A 12763-nucleotide genomic window follows, 5' to 3' on the forward strand; every position below is an offset into this window, starting at 1 on the left:
CATGCACCTACAACTCCTATTAATTCTGATTATGAATTAAGCCATTGAAAAAGAAAAAAACCCACAAGTAGTACTACAATAGGTCCGGAAACGCCCAATATGAGTCGTGAATTTTTTTAAAAATCAAACTGTGGCGGCTGACAACTTGCAAGACGTGATGTGTATGTATAACAGAAAATATTACGAACATTTACGGGCTCCGACAAATCCTTGGAATCTGACTTTTAACTTATGAAGTTAAACGCTATTGCCGATTTTAATATATTGGGATTGTTTAAAAGCAATCACACGTGGGTCTGATACTTCACTTCTGTTGGCAGCTTTTCAGTTTGTGAACACCGGCACATGGTTGCCAAGCCGTCCCAATACAATATACACAGTAATGTATATCCATATTTATTGACAGTATCACTCAAATATATTCCAAACTTTATACGTACCTGTGGCAAGAGTGCAAAGTATCGGAGAATCTGTCACCAAAATGCACCTGTGGAATCGATGGATGGTGCAAAGGATCACTTTCAACGGCCGCTTAAAATATCTCATTATTCTCTCCCACCTCCTCTTTTTTGTGGGCCTCTTTTTCTTGACAACTGCACCATGTTTTTGTGGTTCAATGAAAAAAAATAATAAAGTCCAGTATATATGCAGCCTCAAAACCCAATGCAGGCCATTTTTCCAATTGCACTTAGTGAATGGATGTGCAGTGCACAATCACTTGCCACAAAAATTTCCAGAGGGTAATGGTTCGAAATAGTCCACTTTAGTCGGCTTTGCCAGCGTCAATCTTTACGCGACAGTTTTATCTTTGTGGTACGCTCTGTTGTCGTGTTGAGGACTCCAAAAACTATAAGACCATTAAGACTAGTGCTGCCTTTTTCCCAGTCTTTAATGTACAATATAATAATGACGGGAAAAAATCGGTGCATGTAAATTACTTAAGTGATTTTTCTGGACATTTCTGAATGTCCAGAATTTCTGGAAATCTATTCGTGTAATGTGTGTGTTCACCAACCAAGGGCTGGATCTCTTTCATTACCAATTATAAAATGGACCAGACCTGTCTGAGTGTTGGCAGACTGTCTCCTCCACACAAGTTAATATTTAATGCTTAGTGCTTGGAGGGAGACATTTGTGCTGCTTACGTCCCATAAATCTCACTTCCACAAGGCTGCTATTGGCTGCAGCCTTCAGCTATCGGCCAGTTCAGGGATCGACTGCTCGGTCTAATGAAGGGAGACTTTTCTTTTGTGTGTGTGTGTGTGAGTGTGTGTGTGTGTGTATAGTAAGATAAACAGTGAGCGCCTGTGTGTGGTGCTTGTTACTGCATTCACAACACTGAGCGGCATCACCTCCCCGGTCTGCTCGCTAACCGTCGGTGCAAACAATCGCAAATGATCAAACCTGTTTGATCGTTACAATCGTACATGCGCATCACGTTGCCATTTTTTTTCCGTCATGTGTGGGTAAATATTAACCAGGTTGGACATTTACGATTGTAGGCCGCAGGATAATGGAATATCTTTCACGATCAGGCCTTTCCTCACTTTGATCAGAAGGTAGGCGGATGATGGGTGGAGTGGGCTTGGGGGCATTGCTGAAATTTGTCCCGATTACCATATTGGCCCGAATATAAGACGGCCCTGATTATAAGACGACCCACTTTTTTTCCAAGACTCAAGTTTGAAAAAAGACTTTTTGAACACCAAATAAATTTTTATACAGTAAATAATTACAGTACATCTGAAACACATGATTATACAGTAATCCCTCATTTATTGTGGTTAATGGGGACCAAAACGACCCGCGATAAACGAAAATTTGCGAAGCAGCGACCCCCCCCTTATAGGTACATGTACATAATATTTATAAGCCCAAATTTAATGGTATACATGCATGTAGAAGTAAAATTTGAAGTAATTAACATGACTTAATGCTGTATATTAATATATTTAAACATGTATAAATTACATGTCGTACAGTACTGTATATGTTGCTCTATGTGACTCGCTGTTGTTTTGCTGACTTTCGCTGCTTCTTGCGGACCTTTTGCGGACTTAAAAAAATACAAAAAATATATTTTTTAATGAATATTTTTGAAAAAATCCGCGATTCACTGAAGCCGTGATAAACGAACCGCGAAATAGCGAGGGGTCACTGTAACAATATATTTGAGAGAAAAAGCATGTTATTTTGCCTCATTCAAATCTAAAGTGCAATCACATTCGTAAATGACAGTGGACAGTGTATCATCTAATCAGATTACAAATTGTCATTATCGGTGCATGAAAAGGTTAATTTCATAGATCAGTATAGTTTACCGACATCCTGCGCATGTTGCTTTCTTAACCATCACTGTCATCTTTTAAAACGGGAGCACGTTTCCGCGGTTTGTTACTTTTGCTCTTTGTGTCAGTGTCCGCAGGCTACAAGGCATGCGCAGCATGCTAACATGTGATGGCATTTTGCCTACTGAACAGATTCGGGAGACCTTTTCTGCACCACAGGCTGGCCTAAGCAATATTCCTGTCATGTTCTGCTCTGCCTTGTTTTTTTGTTGTTGTTTTTTTTTTTTTGTTTCAGCACCAGCTGGAGAGTTGGGCGTGGCCATTCAGCGGTGCACCTGTTTCTTGTCTGGCAATCAAGCTCCAGTGTATTTAAGGACTCTGACTTCTTATCTGCTTGTCAGGTGATTGCGCTTAATTGCTTTTATTGTCCGAGTGTTGTTTTTGTAGACTTCTTGCTGATCGTTGCTTTCCTTGTCATAGCATTTGGTGTTGACAGTATTTATTTTGTTTCAGTATTGTTGAACATTGTTTTCATGCTCTTTTCATTTCATTTAACAGAAACTGCATGTTCTCCTTTAGCTTAATGTTTCTTCTTGTGATTGCAGTTTGTAGTGTGAGACTGCGCTGTATCATCATGAATACTGTTCCAAATTCTCACACGGGAGGTGCAATAATCACAAGTCACCATGAAATATCAATCACGACTGCGTGTTACTGATGTCATGAGATTGTGGTGACGTACCAGATGAAGTGTCCAGGTTGTGTATGATGCTAGTACCATATTTTCCGCGCTATGAGGCGCACCTAAAAGCACACATAAAACTACTTTCTGAGCTCTGCGCAGCCATTATTAATCGAAGATAATACCAAAAGCATAGTTAACTACTGACGAGACGAGGGAAGAAGGAGACAAGCAAGACTTCTAAAGATATTTGGCCCCTCGTGGATGTGAGCCCACAAGCTTTGTGTGCCTTTTTATTGAATCAGTTGTCTTCATAATTGTTGTCTTTCATTTATTGTTTTGTAATACCACTTAGATGTTTCATGTCCGTGCGTGTGACCAGTTCTCATGGCTTTGTTACAGCTGCAGCATTTATGAAGGCTCGGTATAAATAAAGCTGCATTGTATTTTATTAGATTGGCTGAGCCCTATAAACGTTTTAAAAATAGGCCGTTCATTGAAGGTGCGCCTTATGATCCGAAGAGCTTTCTAGTGCGGAAAATACGGTAATTTAAATGCAGCCAGCGTTAAAAGAATGACTTCCATCTGGACAGTGTGTTTCTTGTGGAGTTGAGACATGATGATGACTGACGGCTCTCATCCAGATTCGCAACCCCTCAGTCATAAAAAGGCATTCTCGGAACAAGGCGTAGAATAGTCCTGACGATTTTAAGAGAGCACGACTGACTGCACTGCTAAATTAGACCTGATGACTTTCATCAGCGTCACATCATTGGGTGGGGAAACTCATTCTCCTCTCGAATGAGGTTTTAAATGAATGAAATACAATATTACAATGGATCACAGCATTTCACCTTGAAGCAATCCGCATGCTCAGACACCCAAAATTGCATACAATTACATATTAACTCCACTGGCTTCAATGTCATGCTGTGACAGCACAGAAGTAAACAATAATATATAGTACCACCATTTATTTTTGGGGAATTTTGGGGGGGGTTGGGGGGGGGGGGCGTAGTTAAAACAGTGACCATGGATGTACTTCGGATTAGGTTTGAGTTAATTTTTTTTTTTTTTTTTTTTTTACAAAAAGTCTGTCCCTAACAAAATCTTCCACTAGCTCACACAGTTTTAATAGAAATATTTATCAATATAACATTGAATAGAATGCTGTAAATTATGCTTGTTAATAAAAGCTAACGCGACACTTTCAATGAGTGAAAAAAAAAGATTCCTCAAAATTATCCAGTCAAATAATGACTACTTTTCATGAATATTTCCTGACACATTTAGCCTACAGTCATTTCCAGCCAGAATTCACATGAACTCAGATTTTTGGCAAGTGTCTGAATAATTTGGCCTCAACTGTAAATTGTATTCTATCCAGCAGATGTACTGTAGTGTGGTTGGTGTGGGATTAAAACTAGTGATTATATTTTCTGTGAAGCTGCAGCTAGAGCCTGGGAACTGCTTTACACCCAGTTCACATTTGTATTTTTTGTTTTGTTGGTGTTATTTTAAACCTTTCTGTAATTTAAAATGACATTTGATTCTCCTTTGGACTCACATAGCAATCGGAAATGAAGACTTCCTAAAATACACACGGTTAACTTTCCATCGTCAAAATTACTTCTCACATTAGATCCGGCATGAATGGAAGTACTGTCCTGTATACTTTTGCTTGTTATCAACCCACTTGGTCATATAGTTCCCATTCTCCTACTATTATTATTATTATTATTATTATATCCCTACTGCCATATTTTCATGATTGACGCGGTGTTCCTTAATATGTGATTGAGAGTAAAACGACTGGAATGTGGAGCTCATGAGTGGCGAGACATGTGAGCTCAAGTACAAAAAAAATAAAAAATAACGTTTCATTTCTTCCATATGTGAAAAGACTGAGAATAACATTCCTCTGAAGTGGCGCTGTGAATTTTGTGGCTTTGATAAGACAAACGACAAGGAACATATGATGAGATTGTTTTTTTTAGCCAAACCTGAGCTGCTTTCAATATTTGACAAAAAAAAAATCATTTCATGCCTCGATCACTGTTTTAGAAAAGAAGTGTGGAGGTTGGTACTGAAATCATTTAAAGCACAGGTGTCAAACTCAAGGCCCTGGGGCCAGATGTGGCCCGTCACATCGTTATAAGTGGCCCGCGATAGCAAATCAAAGATGACAACTTCCATGATACTTGCTAAAATGTGTCCCAAAATTTCTGATTTTCATATGTAATAAATTAGTAACATGTTCCCAAACCCCCTCATTACAGTTACTTCAACAATAGTTGAATAAAATGTTATTCTCGATTTCTTTAATCGTTTCAGTCATCCCTGCCCTCCAAGGTAAACGGTATTCACATTGTGGCCTGCGACAAAAATGATTTTGACTGCCCTGATTTAACCCGTTTGGAGTTGCTTTTTTTTTTTCTTCCGTCGGACAAGTTTTTGATGAAAGCTTTATCATGCATAATAATGTCAAGCTGAATTTAAAGAACAGAAGTACCCTTATAGTTGTTTGTGCGTGTATCCGGTATGACTTGTTCATCTGTTTCCATTCATGCAGATCCGTTACCATTCATGACCTCAGTCCGCACACACAAGTCATTCACAAAGCTTATTCGCTGCCTCCGTCTCACGTGTGAGATGCACCAAGTCAAACGCTGCCATGCATGCGACCACGGGCACGTGTTATAAATAGCCTCTGGATGTTTTTTTTTTTTTCCTGAATCACTAAACGCTGCGGAGGAAACATTAGTTCTAAATATGGAAACACGAGAGCTAAAGATGGCAACCAAAAGTCAGCCGACATCATTCGCTGTTTGCCAAGTCAAGCGAGAAAGCCGCTCATGTTTAATTCAGAAAACTTTAGCGATTCGTAGACTGTGACGTTGAGCCCACTGCGGCGAATAACAAGCCAAGTTACAGCGGCAGCACTATTCCCTTGTCAACTGACATCACATCATCCCTTGTTGGTATGCATGTGAATCAAATGAGTCCCTCACTGGCACAGTATGAAATGAAGGCCGCAGCTGTTGGGCATGATGAGATATCAGTGTGATCTTCCCAACAAGTTTGAGGGCGGGTGAGGGGTAAAAGTCTTCCGCTACTCCCACCGTGGGCTTAAACTATCACTTGCCATTCTTGTCTTGCTCAATCGTTGCCTTTTGTGCCCTCAATGACATTGCTCAACCCACCATGAAGCGCAGCTCTTATTCCGCATGAGCTGACAGCAACGAGGAGGACGACATATCTCGTCTCCTCCGGAACATGTGTCAGCTCCTTTAAGCGCGATGTAACGTATGCGGAGCTTTGCATCAACGCACACGCTGACAACTGAAGGTTACTTGGCTCCTCAGGCCCGATGGTTCACACATTGCGTTTGAATTAAGCTCAAAGAAGTTACGATCGAACAATACAAGAATATACGGATGCTTGAGAGTGTTGTTGATTCCGGAATTGGTGAACAAAGAATTTTCACAGCACATACTGTGTAGTTCCTAAATATTGGAGACTTTTGGTAACATGGTCAAATCCAAGGAGAGCAGAAACATAGAAGTCATTTGTGGGAGTGTTTGGTCCCTATCACCTACAAATGGTGAAGGTTAATCCATCCTTCCATCCATTTTCTTTTCCGCTTTATCATCACAAGGGTCGCGGGGTGCGCTGGAGCCTATCCCAGCACGTCTTCGGGCAATAGGCGGGGGACACCCTGAACCGGTTGCCAGCCAATCGCAGGGCAAACATTGACGAACAGCCGTCCGCGCTCTCATTCACACCTCGGGACAATTTGGAGTGTTCAATCAGCCCGCCATGCATGTTTTTGGAATGTGGGAAGAAACTGGAGTACCCGGAGAAAACCCACGCAGGCCTGGGGAGAACATGCAAACTCCATAGTCCGTTTAGCTGGAATCGAACCCCGCACCTCCGCACGATTAGGTCGACGCGTGAACCACTGGAGCACCTGGCCGCCTTCGTGAAGGAGTAACAAAGTGAAATTTCTCATTCCACATTTTGATGTTCCAGAGAGACAAATATCAAATGTAACATGCATATATTATCGTAAAATGACAACCAAAAACCTGGAATTTGATGGGAATTGAAGAATCATGTCACGAGTATTCGCGCTTCTTTGTTCAGTTAGTTTCATGCCAGAGAAGTGGATGGGTGAGACATTTACAGTTCGAACGTGATCGTGCAGAGCGGATGATCTTGAATTATCTGAAAAGATACCACGTCTGTTTTGTTTTTTTAAACTCAAAGCACCCGGACTGACAAAATATTTGCTAATTCATTCATCCATTTGGAAAGGATTTGCATGTCATATTTTTGAGGATTAAGGACTCTTTGAAGCCAAGATAATAATCTGATGCTTATGAATTTAAAAGTTCCTATTGACGGACAGAAAGAATCTCAGTGGCGCGCACGCTAAAAGCTGACATTGATCCTGATGAGTTCCTTAACTGTCCAACAACAGGCTCTTGAGAGTCGATGGTAATGACATTTTTTTTTTTTTTTTACCAGGGCTGGTCCAAACAACGCCGCCTTTGAAGCCTAAACAAGTCGAAGCTTCACATTGACTCGGCAGGGACGTGACCGCCTCACTTTGCCCCCGCGCGTTTCACTAAACTGTCCTCTGTGAGTTCAAGCGCTGATGTGTATATGGAAATTCCACCGCTCCCGAGAATGGCTCCGCTTTTCCTGTCTACGCCCCAGTGTTTCCTGCCCGCATTTGAGATCCGAGCGCTTGACTTTGGGGTACATATTTGCCTGCCTGTGGGAAAGGGTGTGGGTTGGTGTGGGTCATCCACCAACCAAACATTGATTCTCCGCTTTGAGCTTCCTGTGGCTGCTATATAATCTTGCCCCCCCTTCCCCCTTTTTTCAAGCTGACACATTTCAACTGCAGCGCCGTCTTAATGAAAGACTCCAAAAAGCATAATCCCTGTCTTCTTTTGTCACTAATGCAGCATATACTTAACTTTGAGTTTGCACAGGCTTGTCATAGACATATCCATTAGCGCCATTTGCATTCATGTTAATTCACTCTGTCCTCTGTAATGAACATCAACCCAAAGAACGCTTTGACGTGCACTTGTTCACGTCCGGCAAAGGTAAATATTAAGTTTCTTCTTCTTTTTTTTGTCTCTGTGGCGAGTCTAAGATGTTTCAGTGCATCTGGACACCCCTCAAGAGACTCTCAAGATTATTTTACAAGCCAGGGCCTCACGGAGCCCTGCCTCACTGCACCTGAATAATATACTAGTTCATTCCTGAACTCAGTCAAGCACTGTGGAGCTGTGATTTAAGTCAAGGCTTTGTGAGTCGACAAAGATGTCGACAGAGAAAGAATGTTTATAGTCACAGTTAATAAAAACAAACAAAAAAAACGGATAGAGTGTGCTTTCATGCTCAGACTTCACTTCGATGGAGTCGAACACATCAAAATGAAATTATGATTACTTTTATGAATGGGGCTAATGGGGGGGGGGGGAATAATTCTGATATGAGGGTATCATATTGCATTGCGTAACATAAGATTTACCGAAAAGAGTTACATTTGTAATACACCGTACCATAATGGGAGGTGTTTGTTGGTGTGACCAATGTTGTTTTGGCTACTTTGTTTAGCGGCAAATCATAAGAAACAACTCTCAGTATGACCATGCCTCCTTCCTTTCTTCCTTCCTTCTTAACATTCAAATGATCGATCAATTCACTCTGGTTCAAGGTCATGTACAATCCATAACGAACCCGCCTCATGCGCGCAATGATGATCATCCTCCCTTGTACGATACCAGATGTCTTGTCCCTATTTGCTACCTGGTCGAATTTTGAGATGTATGCATGCATGTGTTAAAATCCAAAATGTACTGTGTCGTAAACATATTTAAAGTCATTGTTATACCACAAGAAAAAACAGCCGTAACCTTACGACCTGACACCGTGCCAGTGACAATCAAAATAAACTATTTTTATCATTTCTATCACAGCTAAGTTTTTGGTCTCGGCTTTTATTAGAACAAAGTCTCCAGTGAGTCTATGGGTGTGTCCAGGGCAATGACAATACAAATGGCCTACTTTTACTTGAAGGAAGGGAAGCCGTGGAGCAATTGGTCATCTGATTTGAAGGTGTTTAGCGGCCTATTGAAATTGTTTCCATTTAGTTGTGCTGCTCTTTTCATTACTGGCGCCCCTCTATGTATATATGTATGGATGTATATATATTTGTGTGTGTGCGTGTGTGTGTGCATGTGCGTAAGTCCCCATCACGCATGTAAAATTGAGTTTTCTGAAGTGCCCAAATGACATGGTCCAACCATGACTTCATAAATTCTGATATTTAAAGGTGTGTATAAGCACACAAAGCCACCGTGTGCATCCCTGATTTTTTATTTATTTTAATCGCTATATGTCATTTGAAAAGGGTGGTCCCCATAAGTGATGAATAAACAAGTGGTCCCCAGAAACCATAAAACCCGAATACGTGTGTGTGTGTGTGTGTGTGTATGCGTGTCGTTAGTCCACACGCCGAATAAATAGATACACAGACAAAATGAAAGGTGATTAAATATTGTCATTTTATTTTGAATTACAGATGTGTACATTTTGTATCAACCCATGACGGGAGCATCACAGTTCAGTTCTATCAGATAATATCGGTTCACACTTCTCTCGGGTCAGCCTGCCTAAAAATAAAAAAAATGACCTCTTTGTTTTCTGCTTGAACATCAGAAAAAAAAGAACAGGTTTCTTTATTTACATTATTCTTGTATGACAAGAAATTGTGCATTCTCAACACATCACCTCAGTGATGATTAACATAGACTTACGAGATACGACAGATACTTAAGGATTGGTGCGAAATCCACTAAATTTGGCAAATCAAATTAATGACCCATTTGTTGTCCGATGCCGTGATGTGAGTATGAAATGACCTCTTGGGGTAGAGGCGGGGGACATGGATGCTATGCTATTGTTGAAATAAAATCCCTGAACATGAATGTGCAAAATGATTTAACCAGTTTTTGGAGGAAAAAAAAAACACAAAATGAAGCTTCAATTAGCTGTTCCTTCTGTGTGTAAAAAGTGTGAGATAAGCTTGACGAGTTGAGCCTTGGTGAAACAAAATGTCGTGAAACAAAAGAACCAGCAGGCGTCTCGAAACCCAACCACATGAAACAAAGTGTGATTTACACAAACCTAAGTATTCCCTTTACAGATTCTTCATCATTATGCTCAACAAATAAATACATTGCATCCAAGCCATCACTTTACAATATATTACGATTGCTGCATATATATATATATATGCATATGTATATATTTCATGAAAACATTTGGTAATAATAAAAATTAATTTCAGGAAGGTAAGAAGCTTTATTAAGAAGATGCATGCGTATAAATGCATCAGGTTGGACACAATCACATTCAGTGAGCTCCACAGAGAGAAGCTAAAGCTAATCATCCGTCACAAAGGACGCAGCCCCCCCCCCCCCCCCCCCCCCCCACACACACATGACCCGTTCGTCATGCGCACACATCAGTGCTCCAAGGATTCCCGCCATGACGTCGTCACTTTTTATTCCTACACCAAGGTCTACTCATCCTCATCATGTCTATTTCCTTGCAAGCCTAAAAAGTATCCCCTCCCCCAAATCCTCCCTCCTCTCCTTTTCATGCACCTGTTTCAAAACTTGGACTCTTATTAGTGGCTTTCAGGTCTCCCCCCAAAAATTGCATTCACCAGTTACTGCCAAAAAATGATCCTTTGAGCTGTCTTTGTGAAGATTTTACACTCAAACTAACGTTTAACATTTTTTCCCCTCCTATTTGAAGTAAAAAAAATGTGATAGTGATCCTCGCTTATCTGTTGGAACATTTCCCTTTCCTGTCTGGGATTTAGATTTCCTTCAGCAATAAACTAATGTCTACAGCTCATGGCAAAAGTTCTTTTCTGGTCAAGGCATGAGATAGCTAAAATATTGACAGGGGGTGGATGTTATTCTATCCAGTGTGGGCTGGGGCTGAACTCTTGTCTTTAAAAAGAACCTCTGTGAGGGTATTTTGTCCAGAAATTCTAAACCAAACATCAGAGAGTGAGAAAGCCAGCTCACTGATAAGGCAGTGTGGATAAAAAGCTCCCCCCCCCCCCCAAAAAAAGTATTGCTTCCCATATACATCAAAATACTTTAGACATCCCCAAGTCACAATAATAACATTCTTTTTTTGGGGGGGGCATATGTACATACCATAAATTATAAAATACATAATCCAGTGTTTCTTTTAAAACCACCTCAATTGTATCATTTTGATTCCTCTGAGACAATAACAGGCAGTAACCTCCGACTATTAAAACAGACCTCACATCGAAAAACATCCAAAAAAAGATTGTGAAAAATAATTGGCAGAACTTTCTTCCCATCCCGTTCATGCTCTCTGGCACACGCGCTGATTTAAGTGCTCCCAGCTAAAAAGGATACGCATCTGAGGCTTGTCGGAAACAGCTGGTTTGCTCTGTGGACAGGAGCGCTTTAAGGCTGATTCACCGACCCGTGTGCAGTAACACTTTTTGGATCTCGGATGAAGACTATGTTTACACACACACACACACACGTTGCGCGGCCTTACTTGTAAATGCGATCGTGGCGGCCGGTGAATGCGGCTGTTGCCTTTGTCCCAAGATGATATGAAGGGATGAACACTTGCGGGTTTTACCGTAGCATTTTTTGAAGTTTGCAGCTTTGGTCTGTTCTACGGGCTTTCGATGGTGAAATCCACACGTATGATGGAGAAAGGGGAGGGGCTGGAGCTTGCGCTATCTTTTCATTTGAGGGACTGAATGGTGCATGTAAACATAGCCGGAGGTGATGTCATGAGGGTGGTCAGTGCAAAGTCTGAAGGAATGTAATGACACTATGGCACTTGGTGCATATTTGACAGCCAACTGACGGACAAGTAGACAGACAGACAGACAGACAGACAGACAGGCAAAGACGGACAGGGCAGGTTCATGGTCAGCATTCAGTAGTATGGCATCAGGGGGATGTCACGGAGGTCACCTCCTCCCTCTCCGAGTGAAAGTTCAGCGGATCCTCACAGACAGATTTGAGGTGAACACCGCCTGTCACATTGGCAGGCTTTGGCACACCGCTGGGCACCATCTCACACCCGCTTGTGATTTCCGAGGTGTCACAGAGGAGAGGCAAGACGCTCCCTCGCGTCTCAAGCAAGAGGCATTTCCGCGGGGGTACGTTAAGACGAGGAGCAGCAAGGGAGGACGCCGGCCGTGGAGGACGAGGGCACGGGTGTGGCTTGGAAATCAGCCGCTCTTGAATTTGATCTCCACTTTGTCATCCCAGTAGCTGCTTTATCGCTGCGTTGTCACCTGGAAGGATGAGAGGAGGCGGATTGCGTGGTTAGTACGTGTCCTCGCCATGGGTATGTAATTAATGTTGAGGTCCAAAGCTCTTAGGCCATCTGTTCGGACCTTCATGATACAGCTAACACCAGACTGTGACCTAAATCCATAACAACACTTCGTGACCCCAACACCCAAACATGCAACAACAATACCATGCTGTGCACACACACACATATTGACATCAAACGTACTTTGCAATCTAAACTGTTAAAATTTTGAATAATAAAGTACACACATATCGAAAAAAAAAAGGAAATACACAAGAGAAAGGGAAGAACCGCGCTCGCTTCCTCAAGGTGCCATTGCTGTGATGTGATCAGAATGGATGAGACAGAAAGTGGCGTGGCCCGCTGTCTATTCCGG

At 41.7% G+C, this 12763-nt stretch overlaps 2 protein-coding genes across 2 annotated transcripts in view; one reads left to right on the forward strand and one right to left on the reverse strand.

The window, feature by feature from the left end:
* The window catches only part of ube2g1a (ubiquitin-conjugating enzyme E2G 1a (UBC7 homolog, yeast)), a 99601-nt gene that overhangs the window by 3693 nt on the left and 83145 nt on the right, over nucleotides 1-12763 (forward strand). The window lies entirely within an intron of this gene.
* The window catches only part of spns2 (SPNS lysolipid transporter 2, sphingosine-1-phosphate), a 61219-nt gene continuing 57992 nt past the window's right edge, over nucleotides 9537-12763 (reverse strand). Inside the window, exon 13 of the mRNA XM_052047892.1 lies at nucleotides 9537-12364. The gene's annotated coding sequence lies outside the window, so the exon portion shown is untranslated. The remainder of the gene's footprint in view (nucleotides 12365-12763) is intronic.

This window comes from Hippocampus zosterae, chromosome 16, assembly GCF_025434085.1.
Source record: "Hippocampus zosterae strain Florida chromosome 16, ASM2543408v3, whole genome shotgun sequence".
Classification (NCBI taxonomy): Eukaryota; Metazoa; Chordata; class Actinopteri; order Syngnathiformes; family Syngnathidae; genus Hippocampus; species Hippocampus zosterae.